Source organism: Salvia splendens, chromosome 6 (assembly GCF_004379255.2).
Source record: "Salvia splendens isolate huo1 chromosome 6, SspV2, whole genome shotgun sequence".
Taxonomy (NCBI): Eukaryota; Viridiplantae; Streptophyta; class Magnoliopsida; order Lamiales; family Lamiaceae; genus Salvia; species Salvia splendens.
In genome coordinates, this window is record NC_056037.1 from 28,786,043 (window position 1) to 28,795,541 (window position 9,499).

Genomic DNA, 9,499 nt, shown 5'->3' on the forward strand with positions numbered 1-9,499 from the left:
CCGGCCCCTGACGTGGATAAATGCCAACCTATTCTTATGTCCTTTTAATACTTTTTGGTATATATAATTAACTATGCATTATTAAATCAGTTCCTAAAATAAAAAGTAATTGCATGTCATAATATTACCTTTACTCATCTTTTGGTTTATAACCATACTATTTTTTCATTTAGTATGGATTATAATATGGATTGTAATTGGATGAAATTAAAACTGGTGTGGTTATAAAAAAAATATGTGCATCGAGAATTAGTATAATTGACAATTTATATAATGATTCATGTTTAAATTCACTAACTTTAACTGGTGTTGTAAAATGCACAAATTATTAGAATTATATTTCGTGTTAAGATTTAAAATTTGTATTGTAGCACAAAAAATTATCAAAATGCAATTGATGTGGTAAACAATTTTTTTCAAATCTTATGGCAAACATTTTTTTTCAAAGTGAGCGGTAAAGGAGTGAGACTATGCGTACTCACTACTCACAAGCCGACGAGTGGGCGTCATCGTGCATCCAGGTTGCGCGGATTCACAAATTTCTTCATATCTTAATTCCGTTGTGCTATTTTACCATAGTCAAGGTAGGGTCAAATTTATGTAAATCTACTTAATTAATAAATGTCTACAAATGTTTTTTAAGATTAAAAGATATGGCTTTTGAAAAGATAATACTCCCTCCGTCCCATTAAATATGAAACATTTAGTTTTCGGCATGAGATTTTATGTAATATTGTTTTGTAAGTTAGTGAAGAGAGAGTTATTAAGAGAGAAGAAAAAGTAAAGAGAGAAGTATTTCTATTTTTAGAAATGTTTCATTTTTAATAGGACAATGTTTCATTTGTAATGGGAGGGGGTGTAGAAATCAGGTGAGTAACTATTTAGAAAGAATGTATTTATAATTAGTGGCCAACAACAATAACATCATTTTCAACAAATAAAATGAAGAATGTATTGAAGTAAATGTAGGGTGGAGCCTACATGGGCCACGACATAATAAAGTGGGCTTAGGTTCGTAGAATAGAGTCCACTAATGCCAAGTAGGCTCATATGTTATTGTAGGTTCTATTTTGCAAAATAATTTTAGTAATAAAAATTTAATTTTATCTTATATAAAATCCACGAATAAGTGTTCTTCATAAGAAAAGGTGACTGATAAAAATGGTGCAATTAGAAGCAAAGGTGGTCTTGTTCCACAGCAATATGGTGTCAATAACTTAATGCAACAAGTTAAACAAAATGTATAAATGTTTAAACTTATTAGATTTTATAGGCTGTTTCTCACTCATTATTAATTAATTGTTTTTCCACATAATCAATTTATCAGGTAGGACTACCTTGCTATATAGTACTCCTACTACATGTAGGGCTGGCAAATCGTGCGGATTGGGTCGTTATCGGGTCAACCTGATAATGACCCAACCCAGTAAGGCCTAACCTGAACCCTACCTGTTAAGGAAACTGTAAATCCGAACACGAATCCGACCTGCTACCTTCAAATCCGAACACGACCCGCACCCGACACGAACCCGTTATCGACACGATATAATATGGGTTGACACGACACGATAATAACCCGAACCTGATATTACACGATTAAAACCTAATATTACACGATTAAACCTTAATTTTAAACCTACTTTACACAATTAAAATTCATTTTATACTATTTAAACCTAATTTATAAGAAATTAAAAAATTAAAGTAATATATATTTTTTTAAATAATAATAAAAATAATAATATTATTTCTTAATGGGTTACCCGTATCCGACCCGCATCCGACCCGAACCCAACCCAACCCGAAATTATCAGGTTCTTAATGGGTCAACCCGATAAGGACACGGATCCAATAAGACTTGACCCCAACCCAATAATTTGGTGCTGATTCGTGTCAGATTATCGTGTCGTGTCGAAAATTCCCAGCCCTAACTACCTGTCTTGTTACCTTAAAGATTGAGTGAGTACGTGTAATATGTTCAAATTTATTTTGTGTTATTATATGTAGTCAAATTTGCAAATGGATTTGGCACATAGTTTTATGTGAAAGTTGTTTGGACTTGGAGCCTCCAAATTTTGATGGACTGCTTCTTGTTGACATACACCCTTCCTTTCTATTTAGTATTTATAAATCTTACTAGTGCTAGTATCTATTAAGAAAATGAGGCAAATTTTTGTTGCCATTTCTTAATAATAGAAAAAAACTTCCTCTGCCCCATCCATTATAGGAGTTCTGTTTAGTTTAAGCATGAGTTTTAAAAAATGTAAAAAAATGTGGATTGAATAAGTTAGTGGAATGTGGATCCTATTATATATATATTTAGTTTTGTAATAAAATGTGAGTTGAATAAGTTGGTGGAAATGGTAAAAGTGAAATAAAATTCTTATTGTGTGACAGTCAGAAATGGTAAAACAGAACTCTTATTATAGGACGGATGGAGTAATAAATATTTGAAGTTTTTAAAAAATAAACAGTATACAAAAGAAGGCCCTTCACCAAGCCCATCAGTCATAAAGAATTACCCGGGGCCAAAAGCCCATAACCACCAACACTTACCAAAACGACGGCGTTTCAAAGAAAAACCGAGACAGGCGCCAATCAAGTAAATAAAACACATCACAGGGGCAAATCCGGAAACGAGCATGGCGGGAAGAAGAGCCGTTGCTCTCCAAAACACCAAAATGGCGCCAAAATATCCACACCCCAAAATATTTCAGACATTTTATTAGGTTTTACTATTTCCTCCCTCTCTCTCTTTCTCTCTCTATAAAATCCCTCTCACAAATCACGCACTCTCTTCTCCAATTTTGCCGCTCACTCCTCTTCAAACAAATCTTCTCAAACACAAATCAAAGAGCAAAAAACAAAACCCTTTTCTCTTTTAGCTTATTCTTCAATTTCCCCAAAAACAACTCCTTTCCCCCCTAAAAAAAATCAAATCCTGAGCTCAACAATTTTTCCACATGGGATTCCAAATCGAATTTGCAATTAGGGCTCCATTAAAGCCCATCTCCACAAAGCCCCGAGACGACGGCGACGACGACGAAGGAAGCGCGACACCGACGGCGCGTGAGTCGAGAATACCGGAGAAGCTGCCGTGCCCGCGCCCGCCGAGGAAGCGCCGCCCCGTCTCCACCTGCCATTTCAGCGGGCCCAGGGAGTTCTTCAATCCGCCGGAGCTCGAATCGATTTTCATGTGCCACGCTGGCAGAGCCAATTGAGTTTGGATTTTAAGGCTTTTTTTTAATTCTGGGTTTTAATTTTTTTTCAGGTTTTTTTTTCTTGTAGTTTGTTTGGTAGCAGATTAGTTTGGTTAGGCTTTGATTATAGTAGTAATAATGTACAAATACAATAGCTTTTTGGGATGAATCTGTTTTTACCTTGACAAACAAAAGGAGAAAGATTTTGAGATAAATTCTTGTGTGCTGAGCCAGCTAACTTCCTTTTGTCACAATTTTTGTTTTTTTTTTCTTTGGATTGCATTTATATTAATATTTGTACATTTTCTAACTTGTGGACATATATATGTTTTAATAAGAAATTGGTAAAGTATAAGATAAAAGAAGAAAAAATAAAAGAAATTTTTTCTATTTTATGTGTGTAAACTCTATAACCTATAATCCACTCTCTTTTCTTCATGGATATACCAAACAGGGCATTGGCATGTGTGTGCGTGAGAATGCATGAGTAAAAGTTTAAATGATTTTGATGGTAAAAAATTAATTAAATAGGAGTAGTTCAAAATTTCGTAATTTTTGACCCAACCTCAAAACAAAACCCCTCATGGGTGGGCCCAGAATGGTTATTAAAAAGGACAAGCACTTGCATAATTGAGCCTCTTAATTTGAAGAATCCAATGTCGTTTATATGACTTCAATGCCCTCTCTCGGTTTTAATGCTTTTCAGTTTCTAACTTGAACCAACAAAATAAAGAAGAAGAATTAACTATATTATAGTATTACTAATTTCTACTAATTGAGCTACATAAGCTATCCCAAGAGTTTAATGGACATAAACCAATCTTATCCTGAAATCTTTACATATTTGTGGAAAAGAATCAATCAATTTAATTAAGATTATGAATCTTATCTTATCGTAAGTAAAGCCTTTTTTTGCTATCAAATTTAGGAAAGTGGTGTCTAAAATATTCAATGGATATAACAAAGAATAAAGTATAAATTAAAATAAAAACAAATAAAATGATATAGAAAATTAAGTGTGATATATAAAAAAAAATTTTGTTAAAATAGGAAATAACTGATTTAGACGGAGACACTCCTAAAATATATGAGGAATATGACTGAATTACCAAATTCTTGTTTAAACAAAATTCTCACATAAATTATAAGTCGTCTCAACCCTTCTCGCATATTAAAAAATTTACCAAATTCTGGTTTAAAATCCTTAACCTTAAAACCGAAAGAATTGAAAATGACTAGAAATAAATAGAGAGTAATTATACATGCGAAAAAATGTAATTCACGAAATTTATTGAGGATTGTGTTATCAAATTATAGTACTCACTCCGTCCCCATTAATTGGCACTAATTGTATGTCCCTAAGAGCATGCGCAGCGGTGGCGTCCGTCGCCACCACCGTCCGTGCCGCTGGCACGGACGCCATCCGCTGCCTCTGCGCTCGCGCCGCTGGCATGGCGCTGCTCGATGTATCGAGCACGTCCGTGCCAGCGGACGCACACGTGGCGCGCTCCCATTCGTCAACGGCATAGCCGTTGTGTTTAAACATTTTTTATTTTTTATTTTTAAAAAAATCGGTATTTAATTATAAATAATGCTAAAAAATATTTTCCAAATCCCAAAAATATGGCCGTTTTTTTCCCGTTTTTTCTGAATTTTTTTTTATTTTTTTTATTTTTTTTCCCAGAATCATCTATAAATACACACATTCATCACTCATTTATCACATCAATTCATCTCTCATTCATCTCTCATTCATAATTCTTATACAAACTATCAACACATTCAACCTTCACTCAAAACATCAAATGGATTTCACTCATCTCATGGCGGAAGCGGAGCGCGAAGAACAAGAATACTACGAACAACATCGTGCCGCTTACGAAGCATATGTCGCGGCGAATACCCCCGCTCATCCTCCTCAACGCACTAGATCAAATCGCCGCTACATCCATCGTGACCGGGAGGGAGCCCACGAAAGGCTCGTTGCCGACTACTTTGCTGACCGTCCGCGGTTTCCGGCAGATTACTTCAGGCGCCGTTTCGCATGTCAAAGCGCTTGTTCATGCGAATTGTCAACACATTGTCCGCACGTGTTGAATACTTTCAAACAGGTGTAGATGCAGCCGGCCGGCAAAGTATCACGGCGTTGCAGAAGTGTACGTGTGCCATCCGACAACTCGCTACTGGGCAAACGGCCGACATCTTCGACGAGTATTTGCATATCGGTGAGTCCACTGGAATCCTTTGTTTAAAGAATTTTTGCGAGGGCGTTCGTTCTGCTTTTGGGGATGAATTCCTTCGGGCACCCACCACCGATGATTGCCAACGGTTGCTTCGTCTTCACGAATCAGTCCATGGCTTTCCCGGAATGCTTGGCAGCATTGACTGCATGCATTGGAGGTGGAAGAATTGCCCGACTGCTTGGAGGGGGCAACACTTAAGCGGTCACAAAGGCGGCGGCCCAACACTTATCCTTGAGGCGGTCGCCGACTATCGCCTATGGATTTGGCATGCATATTTCGGCGTTGCCGGATCCAACAACGACTTGAACGTGCTCTATTCTTCACCACTCTTCAATGATGTGATGAATGGTGTAGCACCGGCGATCGACTTCACCATCAACGGAAATACATACCGCATGGGTTACTATCTCGCCGATGGTATCTACCCAAGGTGGTCGACGTTCGTGAAGACGCTCCACAACCCGCACGACCCGAGACGGGTTCTTTTTGCGCAGCGTCAAGAGTCAGCGCGGAAGGACGTCGAAAGAGCCTTCGGGGTCCTTCAAGCTCGATTCAACATTGTGAAGGCCCCGGCTCGGCTGTGGTACGTGAATAATATCGCCGACATCATGTTCACGTGTATTATATTACACAACATGATTATAGCCGACGAAGGGCCGAGGGCGGCTAGCTTCTACGACGGGGACGAAGCCGGAAGCTCAACAGTGAGGTCTCCCCCACGCCGAGGCGAGCATACGACGGTTGGCCAGAGGATCGAGACAAGACACACAATGCGCGATACTCGAATCCACAATCAACTACAAGAAGACCTAATCAACCACATGTGGGCGAAATTCGGCAACGAGTAGTGGTTTTTTTAATTTTTAGGATTTTAATTATGTAATTTTTAATTTTTAGGATTTTAATTATGTAATGTTTAATTTTATTTGTCATTTGTAATATTTATTGTGGTTTTTAAATGAATTTTAATATTATGGAAATGTTATTGTTTAATTGAATTTTAAATTAATTGTGCTCGTCCTTGCGGAAGAGCACAGTTGTGGGTGTTGTGCTCTTGCCAGAGAGCATGCATGAATAGTACCGCCCGGGCCCACAACCGTGCCGCTGGCAAGAGCACGGTTGTGGATGCTCTAACTAATTGGCATCTTTACTTTTTACTCCCTACGTTCCCTCATAGTTGAATCATTTTTTCATTTTGGGAAGTTCCCTCATAGTTGAGTCATTTTAATATATAGTAATAACAAACACTATTTCTCACTCTTACTTTACTATCTGTAACATTATTCGTCTACTTTATTCACTTTCTACTCTATTATCTATACTTTTTTTCTCGCCTACTTTTATCTATCTACTGAACACATTAAATACCTACTATATTTCTTAAACTTCGTACCGAAAAGTTCCACCTTAACTATGAGGAAACGGAGAATGTACTACTTTTGGTAACGGACTTCATATTCCACTAACTCATTTTACTCATATTTTATTATACGGTGTAATATATAAATGTATGATCCACATTCCATTAATTTTTTCCATGCACTTTCTACTATATTTTTTAAATCTGTGTTAAGTAAAAATGTACTAATTAATTGGGGGTGGAGGGAGTAAAATTGAGTGTCACTTCTTTTGATTCACTTGCCAAATTTGTTTCCTAATTGTATTTGATGCTACTAGTTGAATCCTCATTAATTATGTGCCATTGTTATCATTATATTTCGATATAGGAAAGAAAAAAATAATGAAAGTGGAGATCAATGATTAAAGCCCATTCTTCTTGAAGAGACAAAATCACATCACTCGAATATTCTCGAAGGTAATATTATTAGTATTCACATCACTCGAATATTATTAGTATTATTGTACATTATAGATGAACAATCTATATATATTTTTTGCATTAGGCTATTAGAGAGAGATACGTATATATTCTTGCCTTTGTGTCAATCATCCATGTTTTCACGTATATTCACGAAGAAAAAATTGTCTCAATTAAGGCACAACATGCGGCTTTAATTTGTAGGCATAATTAAGTCAAAAACTTAAAAGAAAAATCAGAAAGTCAGGTATCATTTTACACACAAATTCAAGACTTGTGGATAGAACTAATTAAATTTTCCAACTATGTAAAATTACACATCGTGTTTTCAGTCAACGCGTTTTAAGACATTGATTAGCAACCTTAAACCTTTGCTAATTAGCGGCCCCACTTCTTCTTGATAGTGGAGAATGCAGAACTAACATATTGCATCATCAACCACCACCAAAGTGAATACAAATTACTAAATAAATTGGTGTACTATATATTTCCTTTTTTGTGCTTCTTTTTAATTCTTTTTTAAATAATTAAAAAGGTAAACAGACAAAGTTATTGTTATGTTAGGGTTGTTAATTGTTAAGGGCTGTTTTCTAGGGATCTTCATCATATATGGAGTATGAAACGTGTGTTTGCCCTCTTGCGATAAAGATAAAAATTTGCAGTAGAAGTTTATCTTTTACTAGTTGTTTTCTACTGGTTTTGAATTTAATTCAGTTATTTTGTTTGAGTCATATTCTACCTCCTTAAGGGATTTAATTTATTTGCATAGTTTCCAATCTATACATATATAAAGGGGGAGTTTTGGGGGTATTTATAGAATAACAATTAGAGTTTTAGGGGTATTTATGGAATAAGCATTTAACTTTGTGAAATGAAAAGTTTTTTTTGAAGGTTGTAAGACATTATAGATTTTTAATAAAATTATGAATGTGAAAAGTTTTATTTTTATGGGAAGGGATTTTGAAGAGACTGGGAAGCAATCGTCGTTTCTCAAAGTTATTTTTATTTTTATATATTTATTTGTTTTTATTATTATTATTATTATTAATTAAAGAAATGAAAAGGTTTTTATATAGATCAATATGAAACAAATCTTTTTTACTATAGTAAATAAAAAGAATCTATTTAGCAATACTATTAAAAATATGGTTTTGATTAATTTAATTTGACATACGTGTGAAGTGTTCCTCTATAATTTTTCTTGAATTTCTTGAATATTGTTGGGCATCTAACAAAAGTGTTCAAAGAAATTAATTAAGACAAAAAATTTAAACATGGGACGTCAGTGGGTCATGGGAAGTCTTTGCCTCTTCACCTCTTTTGTAACTCCCATTCCATTACCATCGTTTTGTGGTTTATGGTGTATTAATTTTATGACCTCTCATATCTTTGTTTTATGGCTATAAAATACATAGAATCGTAGATGAATTACATAACAACAAAAGCATACTCGATTTTTGGAGCTTTATCAAGTTTGTCGGTGTCTAGCGGGTTGGAGATGCTTCAACACACTAGGAGGAATTCGTTTTATATCTGTGAACAATACATTAATCCGAGAGCACTAGATGCGACGTAATTTTTCTTGCTGATAGAAGGCTTTTCTCGACTTGCCTTATAGTTCGATTTGTCTTAATTGCATTCATTGTAATTTTCATTTCATTTATTGTTCATTTTTCTACTATTATACTATTTGTGTATGATTCGGAAATTTTATCTCAATGTTTTATCAGTAAGAGGGCTGAAAATATTGGCATCCTAACTCGAAACATGCACAATATATTCTTCATCTTCGTACAATTTATTATTTTTATATATATGTACACGTTACACTTATATTAAGTGGTACACAAAAAAATAATATTTGATCATTAATATACTATATATGTAATTTCCATGTTTGAGTAGGATATTTTTGTAATGGAAGAATTGTCATGTACACATGGAAGTAGGAGATAGCTCTGGAATTTCAATAATCATAGAATCTGAGGGTCGTAGAATAGAAAACAGAATCAAGAACGCTTTGTTATGTTAATGATGTTTTATTTTTATAATAGTTTTAAACTTTTAATAATTGATATACATACTTTATTTAATTTTAGGATTATTGCCAAATAATGATAGTGACAGAGTTGTATTATTTGTGAGTTAATTTAATTTGTTATTTAACAAAAATTCCATTATGAATAATTTATTAAATTCAGAAAATAAAACAGTTTTTAATTCATGTAATAATTGAC